The 24,524-nt window shown below is 45.7% G+C and overlaps 1 pseudogene; it reads right to left on the minus strand.

The window, feature by feature from the left end:
- Positions 1-882: 882 nt before the first annotated feature.
- On the minus strand, positions 883-20,478 carry LOC147236226 (ras guanyl-releasing protein 3-like; annotated as a pseudogene).
- Between the last annotated feature and the right edge of the window lie 4,046 nt (positions 20,479-24,524).

A 24,524-nucleotide genomic window follows, 5' to 3' on the forward strand; every position in this document is an offset into this window, starting at 1 on the left:
TTCCGAACACGCACTCCTCCTCTTCTTCTTGTTCTTGTTCTTCGACCCACAGTAGCCCAATTTCCATTAATACCCTGTAGGTCATCAGTACCAATGGCGGTCGTTGTTAACCTGGTCCGCGACCGATCCGGTATCGTATTGTTTTGGTTGACTCGCATACATATTATATTATAATATTATAATATATATATAATATAATATAATGTAATATATATACAATATATTATAATATATTATATATTATATTGTGTGTATATATATATATATATATATATATATTATAAGTTTAGAATTTAAAGTACACATATTATGGTGAGTGAACATACTAATTTCTTTACATTCCTGTTCACATTTTTTGGAAATGTGAACAAAATATGTCATTTTTTAACATTTTACTGACATATTATTCTATTCAACGCATTCACAGACATCTAATAAAAAACCTCAAATTCGCAAAAATCAAATCATGAGATTAAATAGAAAACTGGATAGCTTGTCAAACAACAAGCAACCCCTGAAAATTCTCAGCTCATTACTTTTAAGAATGCAAAGAGATACACAGACCAATAAATAAATAAATAGATAAATAAATAAATAAAATGAGCAGGCAGTTTGTAATTTTTGTATTTCTCATTTCCAGTTTAACGTGACTTGCCTCAATCTGGTGACTCAACCTAATATAATACCTATAGGAGCTGAAAAAGAGAATCACAGGGCATCATGAGACATCGACTGAAACATAGTTGTGCTTGACCTTTTGCCACATGAATTAGCTTACATTTTATAGGGCAGATGTAATACCACAGAGTTTGAGCCCATTTGTAAGTGTGTTTGCGGGTGACCCTCTCTCTGACATATTACAAATTTAGCAGCTCATCCTCACTAATCTTTGTCCAAAACGCAGAGAGAATCCAGGAAGGGGAAATTAGCCGCAATGCTCTCGATGTCCTCCTGGGAAATATAGCCATCATGGTCATGGTCGTAATTCTTAAAGACAGACTTTCCAGAGACAGAGAAGAAAAATCTTACACAACTAGCAACACCATGTGTCTCACTATTTATCCAAAGATGCAATAGTGAACTCACCTCAACCATCTTTCTGATGTGTTTGTTGACAACAGAGGGATCTGGTTTGGTGGTGACCCCTGAGATCAAGTCCAGGGGGGACAAGTTTTTGTTTGAAGAAGTTGATGATGTTGTCTGTGACACACACATATGCACATGAACATACACATACAAATAAAATTAATTCATTTCTAATTATAAGAATATATGGACAAATGTTATCTTCAGAACATTCTACATTCTACTTATTTCAGACAGAATTTCTTTGTTCAGTGTAACAAATAAATCATAGGAAAGAACAGGCAGAGTGCAGAACAAGACCAAAAATGTTTTAATCCAAACATATACTGCTCAAAAACCATGTGTGGATATGTTAACAATGAGCGTTCATGCATAGGTGTATAAACACACTGAACACGTGTGTATGTTTCAGTAAGCTCTTGTGTGACCAGTAGTGTCCAAACTAGCAAATGGGTTTGGTTGAAATTTGAGATGGAGGGTATACATATTTGTTACTCTTAATGTTTGATCTAAAATAAAATAAAGCAAAAGTTATGAAAAACCCCTGGGAAAGATGGATGGGTGGATGGATGGATGGATGTGTGGATGAATAGATAGATAGATGGTTGAGGATGGCAAAACGAACCCATAAACAACAAATCAGTTTCATCAACATTTACCAATGATTTTGGGATCCTTGGTTCTCGTAGCAATGACAGGTCATGAATCTCATCCTCTGTATAATAAATCTCTAAGGAAAGCTAAAAACATGCAAAAACATATTTTCACAGAATGATTGAGGAAAACGATAACACGGTGAGAAATTATAGTCTTCTATGGAAAAATAGCAGACCAGACACCACATTTTGGATTACAAACATCTAATTTTGTATTTGAATACATTGTATTACCTACAAAACATATTATGGTCAAATCATTTTATACTTCTCATTTATTGTACAATAATATCATTTCATGTATTGAAGATTTATACAAAAATTCAGAGTATTACCTGCTGTTATTTTGATGAATAATCAGAATGAACAGGAAAAAAATAACTAGTTTTTAACTTAAAATGTCTTTTTTCAGACATTTAATTTCAAGCTGATAAACTGATTTGAAGCCATGCCTTCTTTTATACCGCCTAATCCTAATTTAAAGTTCAAACAAAATTTAAATGGAATAAATCTACATACATACTGGTAATGAAGAGGACTTGTATTCCAGGTACATATATTAATGGTGACAGAATGTCCAAGAAAAAGTATTTTTATATAAGACCATAATCCCTGTAAAGCAGATGCAAAGTTGACATGCCTGTGTTTTCATTTGCTTAGCTCCTTTTAGCAGCTGATCAGGCAAAGATTTCTAATTGAAAAATTGAACTGTCATGACTCATGGAGAAAAAATGTAACTTGTTATTTTTTATGTCAGCTCAGGTCTGTTTTGAAGAACTTTTAACAAAAGTTGGGCAAAATAAGAGAACGTTTGTACAAGGGGATGTTAAGGATCCTCTTGAAAACTAATCCCAAAGGAGCTCCATCCGTACAGTATGTACCTATTTGATTTGTGAAAACCATTTGCAGCTTTGAATCTTTACCTATTAATCTTTATGTTGATGGTGTTTTTGATAGATTTTGGTGTGGAAATTTAAAATTAAATGCTTCTTCTCTCAACTACAAAATAAATAATTGTTCAATTGTGTAAATGTCACTGAATCTTTGAGATTGGTTCTAAACTTGACACCACTGTGCCCACTGAATAACCATGACTGTCAGAGCAAGATGGCAGGAGCCCAATCAAGGAAGTGCAAGGTGTCATCTGTTTGTCAATACAACCTTAAATTTGATAAGGCTGAGAAATGCAGGCATGCACAGACTAATATAAAGAGACAGAGAAGCATTTGAAGAAACTGTCATGTAGGCAGATAGAACCAACAGACACAAAACACTTCAGGAAAAACAATAAGACTGTCACGATGTGCTGGGGCGGACTCGAGCAGGGAACCACACTTCGGGACAGAGATGGGTGGAAAGCGCTTTTATTTGGTTGAAGTTGCAGACTGGACTGGACGGGTTGCAGACTGGACGAGATGCAGACTGGACGGGACGGGTTGCAGACTGGACGGGACGAGTTGCAGACTGGACGGGACGGCAGAGGCTGGGCCTTAACAGTTCGGGTTGCAGACTGGACGGGACGGGTTGCAGACTGGACGGGACGAGTTGCAGACTGGACGGGACGAGTTGCAGACTGGACGGGACGGCAGAGGCTGGGCCTCAACAGTACGGATTGCAGACGGGGCGGGCCCCAGGCAGGGTGGCAGACTGAACAGTACGGGATGCAGACAGGACGAGTTGCAGACAGAACGGCAGAGGCTGGGCCTCAACAGTACGGGTTGCGGGAGGGAACAGAGGTCACGCCGGCCCACTGGGCCCGGCCGTGACTCGGGAAGGGAACAGAGGTCACGCCGGCCGTCTGGGCCCGGCCGTGACTCGGGAAGGGAACAGAGGTCACGCCGGCCGTCTGGGCCCGGCCGTGACTCGGGAAGGGAACAGAGGTCACGCCGGCCGTCTGGGCCCGGCCGTGACTCGGGAAGGGAACAGAGGTCACGCCGGCCGTCTGGGCCCGGCCGTGACTCGGGAAGGGAACAGAGGTCACGCCGGCCGTCTGGGCCCGGCCGTGACTCGGGAAGGGAACAGAGGTCACGCCGGCCGTCTGGGCCCGGCCGTGACTCGGGAAGGGAACAGAGGTCACGCCGGCCGACTGGGTTTCGGCCGTGACTCAGGAAGGGAAAGGAGGTCACACCTGGGGTCCGGTCATAGCAGGGGTGAGGTCCGGGTTGGCAGGGGTGCTGTCCGGGTCGTGGCAGGGTCCCACAGTAATCCATGAAGACCACAATCCCCCGGCGCCAGGCAGAGAGTGCCGCTGCCCTTTATAGGGATCTCGATTAGCGGCATCTACTGCAGCTGGCGCAGATTACAACGGGGATCAGCTGTGAACCCTGACAAAGACATAAAATTAGATTTGCAGACAGACATGCCAGAGACAACCAGATATGCTTGAAGACATTCTACTCACCATCAGCAGATGTATCAGATCCATGTCTGGGTCCACCTGGGAGGCCACACTGTGTAGGCACACCAACTCATTGAAAGTCATGTAGAGCTGCTACATCTTCACCAGGTTCACCTTGTTGCTGTTGTCCACCCAGTCGGGAAACACCACATTGACAGCAATCAGGTCTTTCAGGTGAACACCAAGGATTGGAATCTTGAAGCCTTGGCACTCGCTGAACGCCTTGCGGTAGCAGGAGTAGTTGTTGTTGGATGAGACCAGTTCTGTCATTTCACTATTCTCTGTATCCTCCTCTCTCACACCCACTACCTTCATATCCTCTCTCACTATGTCCATAAACCTTCTCTTTGGTCTTCCTCGAGACCTCTTGCCTGGCAGCTCCAATTCCAGCATCCGTCTACCAATATATTCACTATCCCTCCTCTGTACATGGCCGAACCATCTCAGTCTGGCGTCTCTGACCTTCTCTCCAAAACATCTAACATGTGCTGTTCCTCTGATAGAGTCATTCCTGATCCTATCCATCCTGGTCACTCCCAAAGAGAACCTCAACATCTTCATCTCTGCAACCTCTAGTTCTGCCTGCTGTCGCTAATTCATCAATTTAGAAAAGAGAAGATGTACTTGTATTTTCTAGAAGTACTTCTGTATTTTCTACATTGAAGAATTAAGAAGGCTGGATACCAACAGAGCAAGGCAGTAACAAAAATGGTAGTATGGTAGTAGCTAAACTGTAAAATTAGAAGCCTTGGGTCATTGGGCCTAAAGACTGTTGCGATTATATATACACTGAGAACAAAGTGGTTGTGATAAATGTTTTTCGAATGTCTCATCTCATACAGTGACCCATATAGCAAGAGCAGTTTAATTTGTTTTGTCAGACAATGTTTTGAAAGAACAGAAAAACTACAACTATTGGATTATTTACAGCCATTTAAACTTCCCCTCCTTGAGCTGCCACCTTATCGGGTTGGAGGGGTTTGCGCGTCCCAGTAATCCTAGGAGCTATGTTGTTGGAGGCTTTTTGCCCCTGAAGGGGCCACCGAAGGCCAACAGATCCCAGGTGAGGGACCAGATAACGCGCAGCTCAAAAAACTCCTCATGAAGAACAACTTAATTGGACCCATTTTTCCCCTGCCCCGATGCGGGTCACTGGGCGTACACCCTGAAGCCAGTTTCAGGTGCAGGGCTTGAAGACGAGCGCCGGATGATCGGGCCTGCACCCATGGGGCTTGACCAGGCATAGCCTGAAGAGACGACATGGGTCCCTCTTCCCCTGGGCTTACCACTTATGGGAGGTTTTTACTCTGGAGTTGCCCCCAGTGAGAGGTGCTGGGCAGGTGTGGACATATTGATTACCTCCTGACTCTGCACCTGCACGTTGGGGTTCAAGCCAGTGGACGAGAGGGTAGTCTCCCTCCGCCTTCAGATGGGGAGATGGGCTCTGACTGTTGTTCAGTTTACCCACCCTTCTTGGGGTCCCTATAGGGGCAGCTAGAGAGCGCTTCCACTGGGGACTTCCTCATACAACTGGGAGACTTCAACACACAGGTGGACAGTGATAGTGTGACTTGTAAGGGTGTGATTGGCAGGAACAGCCCCCCAGATCTAAACACAAGCAGGGTTTTGTTATTGTATAGTCTATAATGCTCGTTATGCATTGTCTGTAACAAACAACATGTTCAAGCATAAAGGTGCCCATATGGGGACTTAGCACCAACACACCTCAGGCTGCAGTTCTTTGATCAACCTTGTGGTCATGTCATTGGACTTAGGGCCACATGTCCTGGACACTTGGGTGAAGAGAGGGGCAGAGCTGTCAACTGATCACTATCCAGTGGTGTGTTGGCTCCAATGGTGGGGGAGGATGCCGGTCACACTTGTCAGACCTAAACATCTGCTGGGAATGTTCTGGTAGATTCGCCTGTTAGAAGGAGTTTCAACTCCCGACTCCAGCAGAGCAACAACTTTGTCCTGAGGGAGACCAGAAACACTGAGTCTGAATGGGCCATGTTCTGTGCTTCCATTGTTGAAGCTGCAGACCGCGGGCGGCAACTCTGAAACCCACTAGTGGATCCCAGTGGTGAGGGATGTTGTCAAACTGAAGAAAGAGTCCGATTTGGGCCTTTCTGGCCTGTGGGGCTCTGGAGGCAGATGATGTGTACCAGCATGCCAAGCAGCATGTGGCTTCGGTGGAGGCAAAAACTCGGTAGTAGGAGGAGTTCGGGGAAGACCGTGGAGAACGACTTCCGATGGCCTTTGAGGAGATTCTGGTCCACCTTCCACTGCCTCGAGATGGGGAAGCAGTGCTCGGTCAACACTATACAGTGGGAGCGAGGCGCTGCTGACCTCAACTCGAGACATTGTAAATTTATGGAAGGAATACCTGTGAGACCTCCTCAATCACGTCAAAACGCCTTCCAGTGAGGAAGCGGAGCCAGGAGACTATGGAGCAGACACCTATTTCTGGGGCTGAAGTTGCTGTGGCAGTCAAAATGCTCTTCAGTAGCTGGGCCCCAGGGGTGGATGAGGTCTTGGTTCCTCAAGGCTCTGAATGTTATCAGACTGTACCGGCTGACACCGCTCTCCAGCATTGCATGGATGTCTGGGCCAGCTCTGCTGGACTGGCAGGCCAGGGTGGTGATCCCCCTTTTAAAAAAGGGGGATTAGAGGGTGTGCTCTACAGGGGGGAATCATAGTCTTCAGCCTCTTGGTAAGGTCTGTTCAGCACTATTGGAGAGGATGGTCCGCCGGGTCGTTGAACCTCAGATCCAGGAGGAGTAGTGTGGTTTTTGTCCTTGTTGTGAAACAGTGGACCAGCTCTATACCCTCAGCAGTGTTCTCAAGGGGGCATGGGAGTTTACCCAACCAGTCTCCGTGTGTTTTGTGGGTCTGGAGAAGGCATTCAACGATGTCCTGTGGGCAATCCTGTGGGGGGTGCTCCTGGAATATGGGGTACCAAACCCCGTTATATTGGCCATGGTCATGTATGACCATGTCGGAGCTTGGTACCCATTGCCCGTTGTAAGTTGGATTAATTTCTGCCTTTTGTCACAGATTCTGTTGATAATTATGATTTTATGGCAGCCAGGGCGTCAAGAGGATCTAGTTTGGTGGCCACAGATCGAGTCTCTGCTTTTTGCAGATGATGGAGGAGTTCAAGCATCTCGGGGTCTTATTCACAAGAGATGGAGCGGGAGATTGATTGACGGGTGGATTGGTGCAGCGTCAGCAATGGTGCAGACTTCGTAACAGCTGAAGAAGGAGCTGAGCCAGAAGGTGAAGCTCTCAATTAACCAGTCAATCTACGCTCCTCCCTCACCAATGGTAACAAGCTGTGGGTAGTGACTGACAGAAAGAGATCACGCATTCAAGCGGACGAAATGAGTTTCCTTCGCATGGTGGCCAGACTCTCCCATAGAGATAGGGTGAGAGGTTCAGCCATCAGGGAAGAGCTCAGAGTAGATTCACTGCTCCTTTGCATAGAGAGGAATCAGATAAGGTGTCTCGGGCATCTGGTCAGGATGCCTCCCGGGGGAGGTACTCTGGGCATGTCCATCTGGGAGGAGGCCACAAGGAAGACCCAGGACATGCTTGAGAGACTGTGTCTCTAGGCTTGCCTGGGAATGCCTCTCTCCCCTGCCACATGGCAGGGGAGAGAGAAGTCTGGGCCTCCCAGAAGTCTGGGCCTCCTTCCTCTTGACTTCAGATAAGCGGCAGAAGATGGATGATGGATCGAACTTTGAATCGGATATCAGTACGAAAAATTTCAAGTCATCTGCTGAGTCAAGTTTTCTTGCTTTATGTACCCACAACTCTGATATCCAACAATACCATTGTGTTACTCTGCATTCTGACTCGAATCTATCATGGACATGATCTCTAAGACCTTCAAGAGAAAGCATCTATTCCTTTCACTACTAATGGAGTAGCAACTTCTAACGGAGATTCCTGTCTAACCTCACCTGTCAGCCTGTTCATCATCACTGCAAACAAGAAGGGGCTCAGAGTTGATCCCAGATGGAGTTGCGCTTCCACCATGAACTTCTCTGTTATCCCTTCAGCACACCACACCACTGTCTCACAGCTAGCATATATCTCCTGCACCAGTCTATTCTCTGCCACTTCAGATTTGCCACTCCAGTGGTACCACCTATTAAAGCCAGATGAATTAGTGAATGTGATTAAACTAGAGATATGATTTCAAGACATACAAATCTGGATGACTACCAACCTTTGTGACGTAACTCAAACAAAAAGGAATTCATCATTCTGGGCACTAAATATCATTGGAGTCAGGGATTCAAGGATTCAAATGATTCAAGTGTTAATAGTCATGTGCACAGTTAGAAAACGTGTTTCTTTTGCCATCCACAGATAGTTTAAGGGGAGTTAGTAAATTGAAGTGACATAGGTCAATTCGTAAGTACAAAATAATAACAATTTGAACAATGAAGATAGTATTGGATCTTGAAATTGAATAAGTTCACATTGAAATGTCAAGGGATTCAGCACTGGATGAGCAAGTAGAAAAAGTGCAGATGATTGAAATGAGTCAAGTATAGCTTTGTGTGGGAAAATTCACAAACTGCAAATCAAATATAAACAGTTATGTGAAAAATTGAGTATGGCATTCAGTGTGCCATGTTAAAAGTACAAGAGAATTAACATTCTATTGTATCTCATTGCCCTGGGGTTGCCCTGTCAGCCATCAGAAGTCTGGTGGCTGTTTGGTAGAATTAGTTCTTCAGTTGTGATGTTCTACACTTCAAACGTCTGTACCTCCGGCTGGAGGGTAGAAGAGTAAAAAGTCTGTGCTTGGGTGGGCGTGGTCCTTGGATGGAGGCAGCTCTCCTCTGGATACTGTGGTGATAGATGGTCTGTGGAGAAGGCAGTGAGGCGGGCATCTGTGGTCCAAGATAGTGGTGCTGCCATACCATACAGTAATGCAGCTGGTAAAAATCTCTCAATAATGCAGCTGTAGAAGTTGCTGAGGATCTTAGGCAGTATGCCAAATTTCCTCAGGCTCCTCAGAAAGTACAGCCACTGTTAAGCCTTCTTGATCATCCGTGATGTGTTGAATGATGAGGTGATATGGATACACAGATATTAAAAGCTGCTCAACCTATGTACTTCAAGCTGTGAGATGAACAGTTGCTGATGAGGTCTCCTTCCCCGGGTCCACTATCATCTTCTTTGTCTTCTCCTCATTGAAGGTAAGGTTGTTGTCCACACACAAGGCCACTGGACCCATCCATCCTGTGGGGTGTTAAGTGCCACCAGTGATAGGGTGTTGTTCATGAACTTGAGGAAGATTTTGTCCTTGTGGAGGGTGACACGGTTGTGGGTGAACAGGGTTTAGAGCAGGGGTGGGCGATTAATTTTCCCAAGGAGCCGCAGAAACAGAAAATATTATAGAGGGCAGGACCAACACACAGTTTTTCATAATGTAAATGTTTTATATCTTTATTCTTTCAAGCTGCTACTGTAAAGGTAAGTAAATAGTATGATCAAGCAATTGAAAGGGGAAGTGGATTTACCTCATCTTTAATTGCAGCAAGATCAAGAAGGTCATAATGGAGGATTACAGGAGGTCCAGGAGAATGGAACATGCTCCTCTGTGCTCAAGTTTGGACCTCCGAGGCAAACACCATGCTTAACTCCCTGAAACAGGACTTTACCATCGCCCCAGTGCTAAGTTTACTAGACCCATCTCAACTGTTTGTTGTAAAAGTGGATGCCTTTTCCACAGGGGTTGGGGCGGTTTTATCTCAGGGCCCCTACAACAGACCTACCTTCCATCAGCCCTGTGCATACTACTTGCAGAAACTGAACAAAATGGAGCAAAATTAGTGTGGGGAACCACAATCTGTTAACTGGCCCTGGAAGAATGGCACTGCTGGTTGGAAGGACCTACTCACCCTTTCATGGTTCTGACAGATTACAAGAATCTGGAATACATTAGATCCACCAAACATCTCTGTGTTTGTTCTCTGCCCACTTTGACTTGACCATCTTCTCCCTCCCTGGGTCCAAGAGCAGCAATACAGATGCCCTATCACAGATGTAGGGTTATGATAATAATTAATCCTTCATTAAGCCCTTGTGGGGAAATTCGTTCTCTGCAATTAACCCATCATAGATGAACCATGAGCAGTATGCTGCCATCCCTCAGTGCCAGAGGAGCAGTTAGGAGTTCAGTGGGGCTTCTTGGGGCTTCCCAAAGCAGCGGAGTCTGCCCCAGCCCTCCTCCACCAGGTCTTTCTGAACCATGGCCTACCTGAGGACATGGTGTCAGACAGAGAACAACAGTTTGTCTCCTGGTCTCCCGGAAGGGTTTCCTTAAGTACCTAAAAGCAACTGCCAGCCTGTTGTCCGGATATCATCCATGGTCACACAGTCAAGACGGACTGCAAGGTCCAGGAAGTCAGCCAGTTCCTTCACCTGTGTTAAGCAACATGAATGGGCCCAAATACTCCCGTCGGCTAAAAAGTCCCACTTCCAAACCACCTCTGTCCTGATTCAGTTCCAGTGTATATTGGGCTACTAACCTCCACTATTCCCCTGGTCAGGTGAAGAATCGGGGGTTCCGTTAGTATAAATCAGTGGTTCAGGAGTGTCAAATCTGTTTCGAACCAAGTCCACAACAGCCTACAAGAAGCCCACAGCCAGCACCAGAACACTGCCAACGGGTGGAGTGAAATCCCTACCTATACTGTGGGGCAGTGAGTGTGGCTGCCTACCATGACATCCACCTGTGCCTTCCCTGCAGGAAGCAGTCTTCCAACTTCATCGCCCCCTTCGAGGTAATCAAACAGATTAACCTTTATCTTGTGTTAAGTTTGCCACCGACCCATTTTGTAATGTCTAACACAGGACACTCTAAAACTAACCCAGGAGGAGGGTTAACCCATTTAGATCTTCCTAGCCTAGTCATGGGTCCAGAGGCGAGGTATCCTGAGCCCAGACCCATTTGTGTATTCCACCACTCAGTCAGCCTGGCTCTCGGTCCTATGGGCAACAAAGGTGTCAGGGCCCATAACCCTTAGTCATAACCCTCAGGCTGACAGCGCCCACTTGGCAGCCCCAGCCCAGTTCCAGCTGATTAGGACTAGTTGTTCAACTGCCCAGACTTGTCCTGGGTTTTGGCCAATCATTCCTCCTGCCTTCCTCCCTTTACAAGAACCAGATCTCTATTTCCTGTACCTAGTTGCTGTCTAAGGCCCAAGAAGCCATTTTTGTAGACCATTCAATAAATATGAAGAAAGGGACAACTGGGTGTCTGGAAGTCTGTAACACTCTCTGTTAATTTATTAGCGATAGACTTTTTGTAATCGTCTCTTACCTGAGCCACATGAATGTATTTGGTAATGACATTTGCTCTGGTCGGAGGTGTTAGCTTGCTAAGGACCATGAGCTGCACCCACCGCGATATGCCGTTAAACAAGGAAATGGAGCGTTCCAGGGTTGGGTTGTCCAAGATGCATCCGTGGATCACGTAGCTTTGGTAATCGGTAAACTGGAGATAATGATGGAGGTTCAGATCAGATACTAGGCCACAGTTTTTGATCCCAGTTTTAACTATTACTGCACTCAACCAAAGGAAGCAATAACATTAGTTTGAGTTGCCTGCCCGAACCAGCCACCTCTAACATTGAGGAAGCTTCACAGTTTTGGCGACATACAGCCAAATACAAAATGAATCCTACACAACAAGTAGGCTTAACCTCAACTCAAAAGGGGCCATTATCAGTAATATTTCAGGCTGACTATGAAACATTCCAATAGCCTGGTGCAGAGAAGAAATCCACCCATGAAAATGCTGCAACCAGCAAACCAGCTACAGAGAGCGAATATTCTAAGCAGTCTTTCTTCGTACCAATTTAAGGTATGTTTAAAACAAACAACATTTCTGTTAGTATAAATTACAACTTATAAATTACATAGATGGTCTTAGTAACCTTTATGAAATTAACAAATTGATACAGCATCCACAGGTCTAAATGTTTGTGCTTCATTCTAGAATTCTGGCATTGAGTATTCATAACATCTTTCTCCATGCATTAAAGGGAACTGTCCGACCAACCATACAGGTCACCATACAAGTCATTGTACGCCCTTTGTTTTGCCTTTGCTACCTCTATCTTTACCTTTCGCCGCATCTCCCTGAACTCCTGTCTGTTCTCTTCAGCCCTCTCAGTATCCCACTTCTTCTTTGCTAACCTCTTTCTCTGTATATACTCCTGCACTTCCTCATTCCACCACCAAGTCTCCTTATCTACTTTCCTTCCAGATGACAGACCAAGTACTCTTCTACCTGTCTCCCTGATAACACTAGCTGTTGTTGTCCAATCATCTGGAAGCTCACCCTGACCACCCAGACCCTTTCTCAACTCCTCCCTGAAAACCATGCAACACTCCTCCCTTTTCAGCTTCCACCACTTTGTCCTCTGCTCTGCCTTTGTCCTCTTCATCTTCCTTGTCACCAGAGTCATCCTACAAACCACCATCCTATGCTGACTGGCTACACTCTCAGCTACAACTACTTTGCAGTCACTGATCTCTTTCAGGTTACCTCATCCATGCAAGATGTAGTCTACCTGCGTGCCCCTACCTCCGCTCTTATAAGTTACCCTCTGTTCCTGTTTTTTTCTGGAAAAAGGTGTTCACTACAGCCATTTCCATCCTTTTTGCAAAATCTACCACCATCTGTCCCTCTGCATTCCTATCCTGGATACCAAATCTGCCCATCACTTCATCATCCCCTCTATTGCCTTCACCAACATGTCCATTGAAGTCTGCACCAATTACCACTCTCTCATTTCTGGGTATATTCTGCATCACTTCATCTAACTCATTCCAGAACTTCTCCTTCTCTTCAGATTCACATCCCACCTGCGGGGCATAGCCACTTACAACATCGAACATCACACCTTCAATTTCCAATTTCAGACTCATAAGTCTATCTGACGTTCTTTTCACCTCTAGGACGTTCCTAACAAACTCCTCCTTCAAGATAACTCTTACTCCATTTCTCCTCTTGTCAGTACCATAATAGTACAACTTAAAGCCTGCTCCTAAGCTTCTAGCCTTACTACCTTTCCACTTGGTCTCCTGGACACACAGTATATCCACCTTCCTTCTCTGCATCATGTCGACCAACTCTCTACCTTTTCCTGTCATTGTCCCGATATTCAAAGTCCCTACTCTCATTCCCAGGCTCTTTCCTTTCCTCCTCTCTCTCTGCTTCCGAACACGCACTCTTCCTCTTGTTCTTGTTCTTGTTCTTGGACCCACAGTAGCCCAATTTCCATTAGTACCCTGTAGGTTATCAGTACCAATGGCGGTCGTTGTTAACCCGGTCCGCGACCGATCCGGTATGGTATAGTTTTGGTTGACTCGCATGTTTGGTTTTGGCAAAAGTTTTACGTCAGATGCCCTTCCTGACGCAACCCTCTGCATTGATCCGGGCTTGGGACCGGCACAGGGAGACACTGCTCCGTGCCCCCCCCAAGGCAGGCTTGGAGAGACACGGGCCAGTGCTGCCCTGAGGCTGCATCATGTATTATTTCTATAGTGATCAACTAAAATGATCGATTTGGCATCCCAGTGCAGTACAAATATAGTCAGATAAACCGATTATGAAATTGTGCATGGGGCAAATGTAAAAAAAAATCCAAACATAAATCCACAAATTTCACTCTTCTTACCCTTTCAACACATGTAGAACATAAATTTAAAAGGTTAAATAATTTGAAGTACTAGAGAAAGTAAGATTGGGCATACCGATATCCTTCAAATCGACTTGAACTCCAAGAAGGTGAGGTGCTCGGCCAGTTCAATAGGCTCAAGGTGGTCAAACAGAAGTGAAGCCTTGCCTTTCTTGGCCTGCTTCTTGCGTTTGTGTCAACTTACGCATTCAGTCATATGACGGGCTATGACAAAAAACGTTGGATTCACATAAACTGATAAAATACAAAAATACACAAGTTTTCCCTGCTGACATTTGTAATAACTTAGATAACTGTTGTTAAGTAGGGCAAAATTTAAAGTAAAACTAATACTAGGATGACATTAAATTAATTTCAAATAACAACTGGACCTAAAGTGTTGCCATTGAACCACAAATAACCACAAACCACAAATAACAATCACTTGTTACATGGCAGCCAAAAGATATCCAAGGAAAACTTCTTTGTTGTATACTTTTGATTCATTTCCCTTTCATAATGAAATTCTAGCCTATTCTGGCCTGGAGCTGCAGGCATTAGGAAGAAATTACAGGCATGAAGTCCTGCTGACCACATTTCTTTCTAGCAGAAACCAGCTTGATGAAATTCATTACTTATTTACAATACGAATCAAAAACGCTTCAACTCGTTGAGATAAGCACTTTTTGAATGAATGGCTATATCTTTTGAACCTGTAACTGGATTACACTGAATTTGACATATATTGTGCAGAATCATGTCCTTAACAACATATTTCAACAGCAGAAACCAGCTTGATGAAATTCATTAGTTATTTCTGCTCCGAATCAAAAACGCTTCAACTCGGTGAGATAAGCACTTTTTGAACGCATGGCTATACCTTTTGAACTTGTGACTGTTTTACACTAAATTTGACATATATTGTGCAGAATCATATCCTTAACAACATATTTCAACAGCCAAACCAGCTTGATGAAATTCATTAGTTATTTCTGCTCCAAATCAAAAACGCTTCAACTCGGTGAGATGAGCACTTTTTGAACGAATGGCTATATCTTTTGAACTTGTGGCTGGATAACACTGAATTTGACATATATTGTGCAGAATCATGTCCTAAACAACATATTTCAACAGCAGAAACCAACTTGATGAAATTCATTAGTTATTTCTACTCGGAATCAAAAAAGCTTCAACTCGTTGAGATAAGCACTTTTTGAACGAATGGCTATATCTTTTGAACCTGTAACTGGATTACACTAAATTTGACATATATTGTGCAGAATCATGTCCTTAACAACATATTTCAACAGCAGAAACCAGCTTGATGAAATTCATTACTTATTTCCACTCCGAATCAAAAACACTTCAACTCGGTGAGATAAGCACTTTTTGAACGAATGCCTATATATTTTGAACTTGTGGCTGGATAACACTGAATTTGACATATATTAAGCAAAATCATGTCCTAAACAACATATTTCAACAGCAGAAACCAGCTTGATGAAATTCATTAGTTATTTCAACTCTGAATCAAAAACGCTTCAACAAGGTGAGATAAGCACTTTTTGAACGAATGGCTATATATTTTGAACTTGTGGCTGGATAACACTGAATTTGACCTATATTATGCAAAATCATGTCCTAAACAACATATTTCAACAGCAGAAACCAGCTTGATGAAATTCATTAGTTATTTCCACTCGAATCAAAAACGCTTCAACTCGGTGAGATAAGCACTTTTTGAACAAATGGCTATATATTTTGAACTTGTGACTGGACTACACTAAATTTGACATATATTGTGCAAAATCATATTCTAAAAAACATATTTCAACAGCAGAAAACAACTTGATGAAATTCATTAGTTATTTCCACTCGAATCAAAAACGCTTCAACTCGGTGAGATAAGCACTTTTTGAACGAATAGCTATATCTTTTGAACTTGTTGCTGGATAACACTGAATTTGACATATATTATGCAAAATCATGTCCTTAACAACATATTTCAACAGCAGAAACCAGCTTGATGAAATTCATTAGTTATTTCCACTCCAAATCAAAAAAGCTTCAACTTGGTGAGATAAGCACTTTTTGAACGCATGGCTATACCTTCTGAACTTGTGGCTGGATTACATTGAATTTAACATATATTGTGCAGAATCATGTCCTAAACAACATATTTCAACAGCAGAAACCAGCTTGATGAAATTCATTACTTATTTCCACTCCGAATCAAAAACACTTCAACTCGGTGAGATAAGCACTTTTTGAACGAATGCCTATATATTTTGAACTTGTGGCTGGATAACACTGAATTTGACATATATTAAGCAAAATCATGTCCTAAACAACATATTTCAACAGCAGAAACCAGCTTGATGAAATTCATTAGTTATTTCAACTCTGAATCAAAAACGCTTCAACAAGGTGAGATAAGCACTTTTTGAACGAATGGCTATATATTTTGAACTTGTGGCTGGATAACACTGAATTTGACCTATATTATGCAAAATCATGTCCTAAACAACATATTTCAACAGCAGAAACCAGCTTGATGAAATTCATTAGTTATTTCCACTCGAATCAAAAACGCTTCAACTCGGTGAGATAAGCACTTTTTGAACAAATGGCTATATATTTTGAACTTGTGACTGGATTACACTAAATTTGACATATATTGTGCAAAATCATATTCTAAAAAACATATTTCAACAGCAGAAAACAACTTGATGAAATTCATTAGTTATTTCCACTTGAATCAAAAACGCTTCAACTCGGTGAGATAAGCACTTTTTGAACGAATAGCTATATCTTTTGAACTTGTTGCTGGATAACACTGAATTTGACATATATTATGCAAAATCATGTCCTTAACAACATATTTCAACAGCAGAAACCAGCTTGATGAAATTCATTAGTTATTTCCACTCCAAATCAAAAAAGCTTCAACTTGGTGAGATAAGCACTTTTTGAACGCATGGCTATACCTTCTGAACTTGTGGCTGGATTACATTGAATTTAACATATATTGTGCAGAATCATGTCCTAAACAACATATTTCAACAGCAGAAACCAGCTTGATGAAATTCATTTGTTATTTCCACTCCGAATCAAAAACGCTTCAACTTGGTGAGATGAGCACTTTTTGAACGAATGGCTATATCTTTTGAACTTGTGGCTGGATAATACTGAATTTGACATATATTGTGCAGGATCATGTCCTAAACAACATATTTCAACAGCAGAAACCAGCTTGATGAAATCCATTACTTATTTCCACTCCGAATCAAAAACACTTCAACTTGGTAGTCTCAAATTAATTATTGTCTGTCTTTGCCCGATGACAATTATACTTTCCTGTCACATAATACACATTTTGAGTAGCACATAGAAAGGATGCTTTACACATTAGTTTTCATCGACTGAAATTTAAGGCCTGACAGCACAACTGGTCACCACCAAGCACATCGCGCAGGAGAACACTGAGCTGGGTCATTTGACATTTACATTGCCAAAGGCATAAAGGAAGGAAAGGTGAGTCAATAAAATAATGATACATTAAGTGTATCGAAAAGTCGAACTGCCATTGAGTAACACTGAATCCCTAACTGCTGCTCATGGTTCATCCATCATGGGTTAATTGCAGCGAATGAATTTCCCCATGAGGGATTCTTCTTCTTCTCCTTTCGGCTTTTCCCGTCAGGGGTCGCCACAGCGAGTCAACTTTCTCCATCTAACCCTATTCTCTGTATCTTCCTCTCTCACACCAACTACCTTCATATCCTCTCTCACTACGTCCATAAATCTTCTCTTTGGTCTTCCTTGAGACCTCTTGCCTGGCAGCTCCAATTCCAGCATCCGTCTACCAATATATTCACTATCCCTCCTCTGTACATGACCGAACCATCTCAGTCTTGCTTCTCTGACCTTCTCTCCAAAACATCGAACATGTGCCGTCCCTCTGATAGACTCATTCCTGATCCTATCCATCCTGGTCAATCCCAAAGAGAACCTCAACATCTTCATCTCTGCAACCTCTAGTTCTGCTTGCTGTCTTTTGGTCATTGTAACAGTTTCTAGTCCATACATCATCGCTGGTCTCACCACTGTCTTGTACACCTTTCCTTTTATTCAGGCTCAAAGTCTTCTATCACATAGTACCCCTGACACTTTTCTCCACCCATTCCAACCTGCTTGAACCTGTCTCTTCAAATCTTTTCTGCACTCTATGCTGCTCTAGACTGCTGACTCCCTCCTTATTGTCCAACCTAGCATACAAGTCATCGTATGCCCTTTGTTTTGCCTTTGCTACCCCTATCTTTACCTTACATTGTATCTTCCTGCACACCTGTCTGTTCTCTTCAGTCCTCTCAGTGTCCCACTTCTTCTTTGCTGACCGCTTTCTCTGTATATACTCCTGTACTTCCTGATTGAACCACCAAGCCTCTTTATCTACTTTCCTTCCAGATAACACACCAAGTACTCTCCTAGCTGTCTCCCTGATAACACTAGCTGTGGTTGTTCAATCATCTGGAAGCTCACCCTGACCACCCAGACCCTTTCTCAACTCCTCTCTTCATCTAGCTCATCCTAGAACTTTTCCTTCTCCTCAAACTCACATACCACCTGCAGGGCATAGCCACTAGCAACATTGAGCATCACACCCCCAATTTCCAGTTTCAGACTCATAAGTCTATCTGACATTCTTTTCACCTCCAGAACATTCATAAAAAAGTCCTGCTTCAAGATAAGTCCTACTCCATTTGTCTTCCTGTCAATACCATGATAGTACAACTTAAAGCCTGCTCCTAAGCTTCTAGCCTTACTACCTATCCCTCCTGGTCTCCTGGACACACGGTATGTCCACTTCCCATCTCTGCATCGTGTCAACCAACTCTCTACCTTTTCCTGTCGTATTCCCTACATTCAAAGTCCCTACTCTCAGTCCCAGACTCTTGTCTATTCTCTTCTCTCTCTGCTTCCAAACACGCCTTCCTTCTCTCCGTCTTTTATCTCCAGTAGCCCAGTTTCCATTGGTTTTCTGTAGGTCATTGGTACCAATGGCGGTCATTGTTAACCCGGGCCTCGACCGATCTGATATGATCTGGTTATTAGGTCTGATACGCTATGATTTTACTGGTCTGGCCCCTGAACCAAATTGAGTTTGACATCCCTGACATAGATTCAGACATGTACAGAGGAGGGATAGTCAATATATTGGTAGAAGGATGCATGCTGGGGCTGGAACCGCCAGGCAGGAGGCCTAAAGGGACACCAAAGAAAAGATTTACAGATGTAGTGGAAGGAGACAAGAAGTAAGTAACAGAGAGGGTTACATGGAGAAGGCCGATTAGCTGTGTGACCCCTAAAAGAAGCAGCCGAAAGGTAGAAAAGAAAAAGTAATATATACTGAGTTGTTTTGGCCTCTAAATAGCAGATAAATGAATTTAAACAAATTAATCATACATCTAGAGTAGTATTTAAGTAGAAATGTGGTTTAAACATCTGAATATAACAAATTAGGAGAGAAAGTCTCATATCTGTTGATTCTGGGGCCTTGCTAGAACCCACTGAAGTGACACCAACTACAGGATAACTGTAGTGACATATTTTACAACTACTTTATAGTTTATATCAACACATATCAAATTATGTGTTGTAGCATATTATTGCTAATTGAAATAATCCCCTGCATCAAAAGGACAATATAAATGTAACCCCTGGGAAGTTTAGTGTTTCTTTTGCTACTTGTGATTGGGCGTTGAATCAACTTCTCAGTTTTTCTGTTTCCAGTTGGCTGGGGAGCGGGAGTAAGGTAGGGTGAGGTGCAACCAGGTTTGGGATGTGAGGGAGAGACGAGGAGGAGCAGGAGAGCTGCAGGTGCGGCTTTGCGGCAGATGCACCTGGAGGACTTGCTGGATTGGAAAAGTTCGGGTTCTTCTGGATGTAAAGTGCCGAGGGTCAAACACTGAACCTGCTATCGTGACTGGACTGCGGCACAACGCAGAAAAAAGAACTGTGAAGACTTTGCCGTCGTGTTGGCTAGCTAGCTAAGCTAACTAAGCTACCTTTCCACCTGGTCTCCTGGACTCTCAATCCCCCTCAACCTAAACCTTGCCCCCAGCCCTTGATCCTGTGGGGTGAGAGGCCACACCCCTTTGTGTCTGCCACACAGCCCCCTCAATCACCCAGAAGGGACTCCCCAAGCAAACTAGTCCCTCATGGGGGCCTTGAGCCTGCCATAACAACTGCGCTCAACTCTGTCTTACAGTCGAAGTAGCAGGGGGCACTGGACGTTGGGCCTGCGGGGTCACTACTCTGCAGGCACCTTAACGTGACTGTGAATCTTGCAGCCGCCCACTCCTTGACATCTCTTCGCATGCCGGACAAAACTTAGAACTCACCAACTTCATGGAGGCCCAGACTCCCAGGTGTGAGAGGGAGTGCACTGAGTTGACAACACAACAGAACCACTGGGTGGGGCCGGCCAGCAAAAGTTATCACAGAGGAGGGCAGGGCTACCTTCCTGTACAACCACATCCTCCAGCTTAAAACCAGTGTGCATCAAATTCAGGGTAGGAACGTCCAGGTCGCTGGGCTGGTCCGTGTCCATAGCCAAGAAGTCCATACCGACATGCACGGGGGATACGAGCACATGTGACAGGCAATCTGGAACAGGGTTGGACTTCCCAGCCACATGCCGAATGTGTTGTGAACTCTGAAATGGCCGCAAGGTGTCGCTGCAGATGAACGGACCAAGGCTCAGTCACTTTGGACATGGCCAAGGTCAATGGTGATTCACATGATGGATCTGTGAATGAGTGTCCTTCTAGAAGAAAACGTAATTAATGCGTCACCAGATGCAGGGCCAACAAATCCCTGTCAAAAATGCTATACTAGAGCTCGCTATTATCCATCCTATAGTTTGCGCCAAAGAGCACAAGGAGCAGCCACGGATATAGCACCCGTTGTTCAACCACAGTGTCAGATTGGTCTGGGGAAGCCACAAGTGTGGGATGTGGGCTGCGCTTAGTCCTGTCAAAATCCTGAAGGTGGGCAGTGTGAGGAAAGAAACAGTTGTAGAAATTTACCATGCCCAAGAACTCCTGCAATGCTTGAGTCAAAGCTGGGCAAAGAAAATCAGCTAACGTTTGCACCTTTGAAGGCAATGGGACCACACTTTGCAGCAAAATGCAATGCCTCAAGAAGTCAACCACCGGCAGTCCAAATTGACACGTAGCGGGGTTGCCTATGAGGCCGTGTTCGTCCAAATGACAGACCTGTGGAAGGTGCTTCAGGTGCTCATCAGTTAATGGCCTAGCCACCACTATGTCGTCGAGATAGACAAACACAAAAGCAAGATCATGCAGCATTTTGTCCCTACACCTCTGAAAGGTCTCAGCAGCCCCTTTCAAGCCGACAGGCACAAGCAGAAATTCAAAAAACCCAAATGAGATGATCACCGTGGTCTTGGGCACATCCTCCGTGCGCACAGGCACCTGGTTGTAACCGCGCACAAGGTCCACCTTGGAAAAGAGGGTGGCGCCCGACAGCCACACACAGAGATGTGAATGTGGAAGCGGACATTTATGATGCTCCAGACTGTGTAAACGGGATCATCCAGAAAACGGGGAAAACGGGGGACGGATAGCGGACGGATTGATAATTGCGTTTATTTCGAATGGGCCAATGAATCGCGGGGAAAGTTTTTGGGGGGATGCCTTCAGCGGAAGGTCCTGGGTTAAGAGCCAAACCTTGTGACCGGCAGCGTAGATCGGCGCCGGTTAGCCTGTGTCCGAGTTCACCGGGAAGCACGGAGGAGGGCGGCGCGTGCCTGACGCCAGGTCCAAGCGCACCTGCGGAGATGGACACCGATCGAGGGGACCGCGATCGGTAGTTCGTGCTCGGGAAACAAGGGAGGTTGGTAGCCATACACGTAATGAAAAGGCGAGAGCTGGGTAGCGGCGCTGGAGAGGGTGTTGTGCGCGTACTCCACCCAGGGAAGGTGATCACTCCAGGAGCTGGGGCTTCTCAAGGTAACGCAGCGGAGGGCCGCTTCCACCTCCTGGTTCAGCCGCTCCGTCTGGCCGTTACTTTGGGGGTGGAATCCGGACGATAGGCTGACCTTGGCCCCAATTGCTAAACAAAAGGCCTTCCAAACGCGGGACGTGAACTGAGGACCTCTATCAGAAACCATGTCTACGGGGATACCATGAGCGCGGAAAACGTGAGAGACTAGTAATTTAGCAGTGTCTAGTGCGGAGGGAAGTGGAATGAGGTGCGCGAATTTAGAAAAACGATTAATAATGGACAGGATAACTGTGTGTCCCTTAGAGGGGGGTAAACCAGTAACAAAATCTAATGCAATGTGGGACCAAGGTCGCCGGGGAATCAGGAGGGGCAGTAACCACCCCGAGGTAGGTTGGGTGGAGGACTTGTTCTGTGCACAGACGGAGCAGGCTGAAACGTACCGGTAGCAGTCACGGGACATGGAGGGCCACCAGAATCTCCGCTGTGCCACCCTCAGAGTTCTATACCTCCCTGGGTGGCACGATAGCTGGCTGGAGTGGGCCCACCGGAGGACGTCGGCCCGGGCTGTCTCCAAGACGAACGTCGTCCCCGGGGGTCCGGCCTCCGGAAATACCTGGTTCCTTTGAGCCTGTCGGACCACGGCTTTTACATCCCAGACTAGGCCGGCCAGGTGGCACGGAGACAGGATGGGCTCGGGTGACTCAGAACCCTCCTCTTTAGAGTGGACACGGGACAATGCATCAGGCCTAATATTTTGATCACCTGGTCAGTATGACAAGGAAAAATTGAAGCGATCGAAAAAGAGTGCCCACCTGGCCTGTCTGGGGTTCAATCTTTTGGCGGTCCGCAGGTACTCCAGGTTCCGGTGGTCGGTCCAGACCAGGAACGGCATCTCCGCCCCCTCCAGCCAGTGTCTCCACTCCTCCAGCGCCAGCTTGACAGCCAGCAGCTCCCCATTTCCCACGTCGTAGTTCCGTTCGGCCGGCGACAGCTTCTTTGAAAAAAAGGCACAGGGATGGAGCTTGTTGTCCCCGCCGGAGCGCTGAGACAACACCGCCCCCACTCCAGTATCTGAGGCGTCGACCTCCACGATAAACTGACGTGAGGTGTCGGGTTGAGTGAGGATTGGGGCGGTGGTGAACTGAGTCTTGAGGGTCAGGAATGCGTCGCGGGCGGCCGGGGTCCATGAGAAGCGAATCTTGCTGGAGGTGAGTGCGGTGAGGGTTGCGGCAATTTGGCTGTAGTTCTGAATGAAGCAGTGGTAGAAATTGGTGAAGCCCAGGAACCACTGCAGCTGCTTGCGGTCCTCGGGCTCCGGCCAACCCTCCACCGCCGCTATTTTGGAGGGGTCCATACCGATCTCCCCCGCAGCAATGCTATAACCCGAGAAGGACACCGACGGCACGTGGAACGCACACTTCTCCGCCTTTACGAAAAGGCGGTTCTCTGGAAGGCGCTCCAACACCTGTCTCACGTGTCGCCGGTGCTCCTCCTCGCGGGAGAAGATCAGGATGTCGTCTGTAGGTAAACAAAAACAAATCGGCCCAAGAAGTCCCTCAGGACGTCATTGACAAGATGCTGGAAGATGGTGGGGGCGTTGGTTAAGCCAAAGGGCATTACTAGATATTCGAAATGCCCCAGGGGCGTATTAAAAGCCATCTTCCATTCATCTCCCTCCCGGATCCTAACTAAATAAGTGTTTTAGATCCAATTTAGTGAAGATCTGGGCCCCATGGAGGGGGGGGTAAAGGCCGAATCAATAAGGGGAAGTGGGTACCTGTTCCGGATGGTGATCCTGTTCAGACCCCGGTAGCCCACGCAGGGTCTGAGGCCCCCATCCTTCTTCTCCACAAAGAAGAACCCCGCCCCTGCCGGGGAGGAGGATGGTCAGATCAAGCCCGCCGCCAGGGAATCTTTAATATACTCTTCCATGGCGGTCCTCTCGGGTTTTGACAGGTTGTATAGTCGACCTCTGGGTAGAACTGCGTCCTGATGTAGGTCTATGGCGCAGTCATAAGGCCGGTGAGGGGGGAGGGTCAGGGCTTGGTCCTTGTTGAAGACCGGGGCAAGGTCATGATAATCGGGAGGGACGCAGGATAGGTCTGGGGTTGATGGTTGCTCTGGGGTTGCGGGACTACCGGGGGTTGGGGCGGAGGTCAGACAGGTTACATGACGTGCTCCAGGTTCGGATCTTACCGGCAGCCCAGTCGAGGTGGGGATTGTGTATCTCCAGCCAGGGGACCCCACCAGGACCCCCCCGTCCCTGGCGGCCCCCGGCTTTTCCCTTCTTGGCCAGGCAGGTGGTGGCATAGTGGCCCACCTCACTGCAGTCGAGGCAGGCATTCCGACGCCACCGGGCAGTCTTCTCCTCAGCGGTGAGGTGCGCTCAGCCCAGCTGCATGGGCTCCTCTCCCGACGCGGCGGGACTGGGGGCAAAGGACGGGCACGGTCCGGAGGGGAACCCTGGGTCCTCCTCTCCCGCGGAGACTATTGTCTATTCGGATGGCAAGGTTGACCAGGGCATGCAGGTCCGGTGGTTCATCCCTCGCTGCCAGCTGATCCTTCAGCTCCTCATTTAGTCCCCTCGGGAAGGCGTATCGCAGTGCCAAGTCGTTCCATTTACACGCTGCTCAAGGTCCGGTG

The sequence above is a fragment of the Fistularia commersonii genome, chromosome 2 (genome assembly GCF_037954325.1).
Source record: "Fistularia commersonii isolate RoL2024-O1a breed Wild chromosome 2, RoL_Fcom_v1.0, whole genome shotgun sequence".
In the NCBI taxonomy this organism is placed as follows: Eukaryota; Metazoa; Chordata; class Actinopteri; order Syngnathiformes; family Fistulariidae; genus Fistularia; species Fistularia commersonii.